We start from the raw sequence: 8,821 nt of genomic DNA on the forward strand, positions 1-8,821 counted from the left end.
CGTCCAATCGTACAAGCCCGAATGCTAGTGCTATCAAGAATGCTTAACAATCATGCATACCTTAACAATCAGATACATGCATTTTTGCGTCATCAGTGTGGTATTAAAAAGTTTCATCACTTTATAAATAAATGTAGGGTACGCTACTCCATCTGGTAAATTTCTACAGTAAATCTAATCTACAGATTCCACTGTGACCGTGTAAACAAACCTCTATCTGATATCATCACAAAACGTTAGTAGTCTTAGCGTCAATCATCACTTAATTGAAATGAAGGCTGTACATATACTATGAATATAAATCAATTTTAGTAAATAATAAGATATTAAGTTCATTATTGATACAAATCAGTCAGAGGGGGGAGAGATGGAATTTTAAGGCTAAAACCGGATTCTACAACTTAACTTCATTCATATTCTGGATGACTTGGACCAAGACATTCTACTTGAATGAAACAAATGTCCAACCGAGAATATAGGTAGCTCTTTTGAAGCCATTGGGATGGAAGTTCAGTGTGGGGTGTATCAATTCCTACACAACAATAATGATTTTAAAGTTTTATTAGAACATGTTGGTGGCATTTTTGTGAATAGCCTCAATGCTGTCGTAGTATCGTATGTAGGTAATAAATACCACCACTAAGTATAATTGGTAGTATCAAGTATGATTTGTAGTCAGCAGTCTAGGGTAAGTAATTGTTTCTGAATGTTTATACCAGAATATCAGAGCCTACACTAAGAAATCTCGTATAACGTGGAAAGGGCTCTCACCAGCTTTGACATACTTATCATAAGATCACTGTTACCATGGATTTATGGGGTAAAAAGTTGAAAAATGGAAATCTTATAAAGAAATAATCTTTCAAAACAGTATAAGCTCACATCCCAAAATTCTCCATTGGAGTTGGCCTCCAAGTAGCTACATTTTACAATACGTATTATCTTTCATTCTAAAAACTAGTAAATATTGTATTTTCAATATTATCAACAGTAAATACGCCAGGTTAAAGGGTATAAATAACCGAGAGACACTAAATTAACATTTTAATTTGACACTATAAACAAAATACTTATATACATAGTGAAATGGACTTAAGTTATTCCAATGGTATGATGATGGCTATTTACAATGATGTTACGTCTATGTACCACACTAACATGTTTGCTGAAGATTTGAAAGATTGGTTGGATGAGCTGTTTGGCAACCTGGTGCCATCTGAGAATAACCTACATTAAAACCTTTTCAAAAGCTAAACTTGTGAAGTTTTGAAGTCTTGATTTTTACTTATTCATAATCTGAGTACTGATCATGATTGGTCAGAATTGTTCAAATTTAAGGGCACATATGAAGTTACAAGTTGTACGTCACTTCCACTGTTCACTGAGATCACTCTACCTTCTCCTGCGGTTGACGAGGCCTGCATTCTTGAGCACGGAGTATATCCTCTGGCGGGGGATCTTCTCGGCCATCTCGGTCCACCACGAGGTTCTCACCGGGAGTGAACCAACTCTCCTTGGCGAGAGCCCCTGCGATCCGCTGGTTCTTGTAGAATGGGTTTGAGCAGATGTGCGGGCAACTGTGCCTCTCTCTCGGCGTTAGCCACTACGGCTCTGTGCGCGTAGTTCTGCTGAGCGAACTGCTGGGCCCTAGGGGCTGCTGGACTGGAGGCGGCTGGATGGCGAAGGACAGTTCCTGCTGGGGGAAGAACTGCGCGGAGACGCCCACGGCTAAGGTCACGACGATGAATTGCGAACTGCATTATGTCTGGAACACACAAGGGACATTAGAATAACATAGTGGGAAGGATCAACCATCATTTTATTTTCTAAAAATATTTCAGTAGAATCTAACTTATAATTTTCCTGTGTGTATGAGAAACCGCGGCCTACTAAACCATTAGTTGCAACCAAGTGACAACTTGGGATCTAGGCAGTTTGGTTATGGTGGAAAACGTCAATTTTTGAAGAAAGTGAATAAATACCGGCGGTTTCAATTTTTTCTGATGTTGATTGAAATAATTCACAGTTTATAATGAAAACAGAAGCTATAAGATCCATAGGGATTGTTAGAGCCACTGTACTTTGTGAGGATATAAGTGGAAAACCTGTAACGAGAGATATGATCTTTGATCTCTCTGTATGTGGCTCGGCTAGGAGATAATTGCGGTTTCTATAAGATTAGGCCTATTGGATTTGACACGCAAACTTGCGTGTTACAAGGATAGGTGTTCCATCACTTTATTTTATCCTTTACAAGTTGCAAAGCTTCTGTAATCATCCATCATTGTTTGGGGTCCGAATGTCTACTCGTGACAGTGGGAAATATTAGTCCTATGTATTTAACTATTATCCATATCAGAGAATTCGTGAATTGGTGAGATGAGCACTTTACAATTCGATAGATAGTTCAATATAGTGAGATTAAGGGTGGCATTACCTCAATTTCATAGCATCTCGGTCTCTATTATCGATGAACCAATACCTCGCAATGATAATTGCCAAAAAAAAGAGGAGAGAGCGACAATTCACAGTTTGTTGTTGTTATTGATAGAAATCTTTTATTTTATAAAGTTTAGAGATTATCAACTATTATAGCTGGCACTGTGTTAGAAGAACAAATTCTAGTTCAACATTTCCTTTTTTCTTTTCTTTACGTAAAATCACTTAGTACACAATTTGGCCGGTTCAGAGAGTAGCGCGTTATAAGTGAGTTTGGGGTTACTATCTACGACTGGTTTAGCTGGGTTCAACATTTAGTGCTTTTTGAAGTATTTTACAAGGACCTTAAGCAGAATAAAATGCCCTTCATTGCAGGCACTTTAGGAATTCAGGAATTCAAATTCCGTCTTTCTGTTCCGAATATGGGAATAGGATGAATCAAAATTTCGATTGAATTCTGCGTACCATTGTAGTGACCTTATCATTCCCATTTCTCTTATTTATGCCCTTTATGTACAGTTTCGTTTTATTTTGTAGAAAATTTAAAAAAACCACCTTAATTACTTTAGGTTGAGACATTGAGAAGCAGAAATCAGATAAGCCCTCAATAATTTCCAATGAGGAAAACAGGTAACAGAGATACCAATCTGAACGATTCCTGGAAATACGACCGTTACATCATTGACGTCACATTACATCACTGTTGGTCCTGATTTTTTTCCTTATACACGTTATTTCATAAGACTGTGAGTTAAAAATGTTATTATAATAGTTTTGGAGGAATTTTCTGACAAATTTACAAACGAAGAAAACGTGTAGGCACAAATCAAGTTTTTATATCGCTATTAATGTGGTTCGTAAAATTTACTCCTTGTTTCTAAACTATAAAGATCTAGACGGAATAAGGGGTAAAACGAGTGAACAATTATCTTTATAAGTTATTTAGAGCGACTAATATGAAAACATTTGAATCATAAAAGTGTTGATTTGGACTGCAACAAAACAATCTCACTCTGATTTTAATAAACTCGTAACATGTTCCATTTCGACACTCGGCTATCTACTTCACTTATACGATAAATAAGGAAAGGTTCAGTTTCGTTCCAGAGTTACTCACAAGTTATTGGTTTCAGAATAAATAACTTAGTCTCCACAGTACTATGACATGACAACCTCTCCGTAGGGATTTAGTGTATATTTATGACTTAAGCCTCCTCTTATTGTCTATTAGTAGACCTAACACAAGCACTATGCTGCTCATATTTTTGAATCAAGTTCAAAACAAACCTACACAAACCTAACAGAGACGGAAAATAAAGCAAGCTGTGTTGTAACATGGAAGGTTTTCCGTTACGCCACCGCGCTTTTTCGTCCTTGGAGCCAGTTCAGGGAGCCGAGTTATGTCACGGGGCCAGGAAAGTTAGCGACTCTTGACTGTCTGAACAGCTTTCCAAATCTTCTCCTTCTCGGAGACTCTGCATTCTCGGAACGTAGGCGGATCAGGGATCGTGAACCGAGACTTTTGGATGTAAAGATGTGGAAGACTAGATGGGCACGTGACCCTGAGTTCATGTCCTCCGGGAACGATCTTGCTACTACAGGGAACAACTCGCAGACTGGAGGCAACGTAAAACGAAGATGTTGGGATTTTATGGTTTCAGATTACTAATAGTCTAATGCACATGGGGCTTCAGAAATAGCTAAAAAACTAATTGAATGTTCTAATTCAGAAAGAAAAACAAACGTATTCCAAATTTAGATACTTACATTAAGCAACTATGATGCACTGCAAACGGTTTTTTTATATTCTTTAAGGGATTATGATTAATTAATACTACTTACTTACTACTACTTTACTTATGACAAAGCACCGTAAGTAAAAGCATCGAAGAATGTAGCAAGTGATATACGTTATATACTTATCATTCTATAATAGCAAGATATACGATTATTACAGTCTATTGTGTGTTGTTTCTAACACAGATCAAATGCCTCGTAGCATGCCAATTGAGCATCACCGCATTCAAAACTAAAACATAAATTTCTACGACGTACATGATCGCTTAAGAGTACGATTTAAATAATCGAACAAAGTCTTTATATGAATTATGTTTCAAGCAATAAGGTTCAAACCATTAATGGATTTTTTACAAGAATATGGGGCCAGGTAACTTTCCTATCTTATCTTTTCTACCAATGCCTCCACCAAGGTGCTGCCAAGCACTGATGCCGAAGAAAAACGAAAAATCCTTCGAGATAGTGCTTTAAAAAAATTCTAGAGGGTCTAATCACAAATGCCTGAGGGAGGAATCAAATATTAGAATTTATACGAACCAATAGGAAATTTTGAGTGGTTTTGGTTTGGACTAACAAAAAAAGACCCAACCAAAATAATTTAAACGAAATGTTCGGTTTTTGTACTTTAGATATTATATTATAGTATAAAATATTACTATCTTATAATATAAATATCACAATTAAAACTAAATAGAATTGAATTAGATAATAGATTTATTAAAAACTTATTTTACATATAGTTGTAGAATACGCCGTAAGTCTTGGCACATCCAAAGATTCAAGAGAAGTACGGCAATAAAAAACTAATTCAGTGTATTGTCCACAAATACCATCTTGAATATGCCTTTGTATTTAATCGGTATCTGTTGGCATCTACAGACCCAATGACCTGTATTCGTTTCTAAATTTAACTGATCTGGATTAGACCAAAATTGAGACTGTCGGGGCGCGGCCCAGTATCAGGTCACGTAAACCGATCGACCGGGGGCCGGGGCGCAGTCAAGGCGCCATTGGAGTGGTGGTGGTGGGTGAGACAGGACGCTCGGTTGACTGCAGCTGGAATTTGTTTGTGAGGAAGAGGTGGTTGATAAACAATGCTGTAGCCTAGAGTACTAGAAAGTGGTTTCGCGCAGAGCTGAACTGCTTTCCAGAGCACGGACCGGTCGAGTCGGGCGCGGCGCAGCGTGGACCTGTGTAGCAAGTGCGAGTTGGACATCGAAGATGTACTTAAGGAATAACCGTGTATCCTACAGTGCGCTATACAAGCATCGAATATTTGTAAACACAGTAATATTACTAAAACTTAACTAAGTGTTATTAGGCATACCAATTAAATATTATCTAGCTCTCCGTTACATTTCTCTAAAAGAGTATTTATTCTAATCTTCACACTGAAAAAATAGTGGACCTAAAATTAATCATTGAGGGACTCCATATTCTACAACTTGATCTGAGTGAACGAATATTTTTAAATTGTTTTATAATGTCTTTCTTATATTTATTTATCGTTTTTATCATGCGCTACTTACTGAAAATCTCGGACTAATAGGAATTAATAGGATCAATGAATATTTTCTCTAGATCTCAGATTAACGCTGACCTTAAATGCAGAATGTAGGTAGTCTCAATGCCATAATAGAAGTATGTTATTTCATTCAGTCGATGACAAAATAGCTTTCAGATCCGTCACAAATGCATTTCATGGAAAGTAGCAGGAAGGTATCATATTATAATGCGTAAAAATGCCTGGGAGTGTCTCTGTTACAACTGATGTAACATTATGTCGTTTTTCGAAGCGGACAACGCAGTGCTTTAAAATTAATTTTAATTTAAAGCATTGCGTTTGAGTAAAGGAAACAGTCACTGTATCTCAGAACAGTCAAATCCAGACGTTTTTATATTTATTAATTCACAATTATGGTAATTAGTATTATATTAGTTTATACCAATATTATCCATTATTTTTTTCAAAAAAATGTAATCTTTTTGAAGTTGTGCTGTTTTCATTATTTAAAAACTTCCCGTTCTGATTTTTCTTTGGGGATTTCCGTATTTAAAATTATCTACGGTAATTATTTTAAAAATTATTCACAATTTCATATGTGCTGACTTCAGTTACTCTGTGTAATTACAAATTTTAAAACTTAAAAAAGATGGAAGAAGATAAAATAATTCTAAAATAATAAACATTTTGAAAAGGTAAATGCGTGTGATTAATAATTAATGTTATTTATGCACTTGATTTCTAAGGTATAAATGAGAGAGCCATAAATTTGGTAAAACCCAGAGGAAAAAATATTATTTTACAAAGTATTATATTTTAATGTTCTGCATGATTGGATTGTAAATAACGTGTGGCTATGGTATGTACTACAGTGAAATTTAAGTGACAGTAATTGCAAACAGCTGGATAAAACAACTTAGATAGTAATAAAATAAATAGAAAAAAAATGTAAAGGAAAACTTAAACACATTTTGAAACTACGGTATTTTATTGAATAAAGCAAATAATAGTCTGATAATTGTTTAAACGTAATTATGGGAAGTAAATGTCTTCTGCGAATTATTGGAAAAAACCACGTTCAAAAAGTAGTGAATATCCACTAAATTCGCCTAAATTATGTGTTTGTTTTGTATTCATATTATTGTTGATTTTTTTTAGCACTACCGAATTTAAATGTTCTTACACAGATTAAAAACAATATAAAAAACTATCACTTGAACACACACAAACACTAACATCTACACAGAGCTCGGAACACGACACTTACAGACGAGCAGAGACAGGGACGGGGAGTTGATTTGTGTTACTGGCGCCACGGTCGACACAGTCACTTAGTACCGCGGACCAGGCAAGGTCACAAGGCCGCCTTGAAAACTTGGGCCGGATAATCTCGCCTGCATCCAGGTGTTAGTGGTTGGTTACCTTAATGGCGGTATGACCACTGTTGCATAATAAGGTTAGGAATAGTTTAACGGAATGTTACTACTGCTTGGCATACAGGATCAGGGTCAGTTAATGTAACTGTGACTTCTGCCGTATCCAGAGTTTAGTTATGGTAGGGAAGTTTACTGCTGATGTGTATATAGATTAGGTTAGTTAGGGTTGTGGATTCTTTATATCGCTGCATCTAGGTTAGAGTTAATTTCGGGTAACGGTTCGTCTAAGGTATAATGTAGGATTAGATAAGGACAGGGGGTAACTTTATTGCTGTTATAGAGGGTTAGGTTTATTAAGGCTAGGCGATGACAACTACAGGATAAATGATTAGTTAAGGATAGAGTGACTTCTGCTGTTATCCAGGGTTCAGGATTGGTTAAGCGCAGGGTAACTACTACTTATGTATCTCAGGAGTTACAGATTAGTTAAGGTAAGGGTGGCTTCTGGCTGTATCCAGTGTTTAGGGACTGGTTAAGGCAGGATAGCTTCACTATACTGTTGGCATCCAGGGTTAAGATTAGTTAAGATAGGAGTAAACATACTACTACTACTTACTGTATCTCAGGGGTTAGGATTAGGTTCAAGTTAAGATTAATTACCAGCTGTGTCTAGGGACTATGTATAGGCGGGGGTATACAGTCGTTTAATGGAACAAAACAAAAATACGAAAAGAACTTGGAAAGTGGGTAAGAGGCCATTTGCATGTATGGACGCGATTTTAAAGATTATTAAAATTGGAGAAGTGAGGGGACTATATACATCGTGACAATAAATTCAAGAAAGGAGTAGGCCTATTGTAGTTTTCATTTGATACGTGGTTTTGCAGTAACAATTGCATTAATATATAGGATCATTCAAAAATATCAATGCACCATATAATACGTAAAATACTGTTTGGAGTGTCAATCAATTTTAGTGGATTATCGTTTTAAAAGGTACCCATTTTTTGAATAACCAGTAGAAAGAAAACTATACAAAGACAAAATCATTGCAATTATTTGTAATTCACATTACTTTTGTTGGTGTTATTAATCCTTACTCCTGAGCTAGTAAATTACTAAACTTGGGCATTGATTTGCAATGAGCTTACTTTTAAAGTCTCAGGTTTGTCCGTACCAGTAATACTTTTAAGTGTAGTTATTAACTTTTCCAATTAGTTCGTCCAAATCAAGAGACTTCGATGGTACATACGACTGAAATAGTCTTACGACAATTTAAATTGGGGAATGTTACTAAAATTTGGGGTTGTATATACAAGAGAGGTTAGAGAAAAGTTAGACTTGAATTAAAATCACTGCTAATCATGATCAATTATGGGTTTGGTTGAATAATCTGTTAAGTGGAGGAATGGGGTTCTTATTTTAAACGGATTTGGATGATTCAAGGTCGGCTGACAATGGAAACACTATTATTGTAGAATTCGATCAACGCACCAACACAACTTATTTTTGATTGATTTGTGGAATAGGCTTTTTACCATTTTGTTAAACTTCGAGCGGGCCATCATATTCATCATATCTGCTCAATGTGGTACCAAACCATAACATATATGTTAAAAATTTCTTATTGATAATAAAATAAAATATGATCCTTAAGAACATCTCGTTAGAGGTTTAATAAAAATATAAATATTAATAAAAAAAC

General features: G+C 35.8%; 1 pseudogene; it reads right to left on the reverse strand.

Annotated features, from left to right (window-relative positions):
* Positions 1 to 1,344: 1,344 nt before the first annotated feature.
* Positions 1,345 to 1,759, reverse strand: LOC124374401 (annotated as a pseudogene).
* Positions 1,760 to 8,821: the final 7,062 nt, after the last annotated feature.

Source organism: Homalodisca vitripennis, unplaced genomic scaffold, assembly GCF_021130785.1.
Source record: "Homalodisca vitripennis isolate AUS2020 unplaced genomic scaffold, UT_GWSS_2.1 ScUCBcl_8287;HRSCAF=16333, whole genome shotgun sequence".
NCBI lineage: Eukaryota > Metazoa > Arthropoda > Insecta > Hemiptera > Cicadellidae > Homalodisca > Homalodisca vitripennis.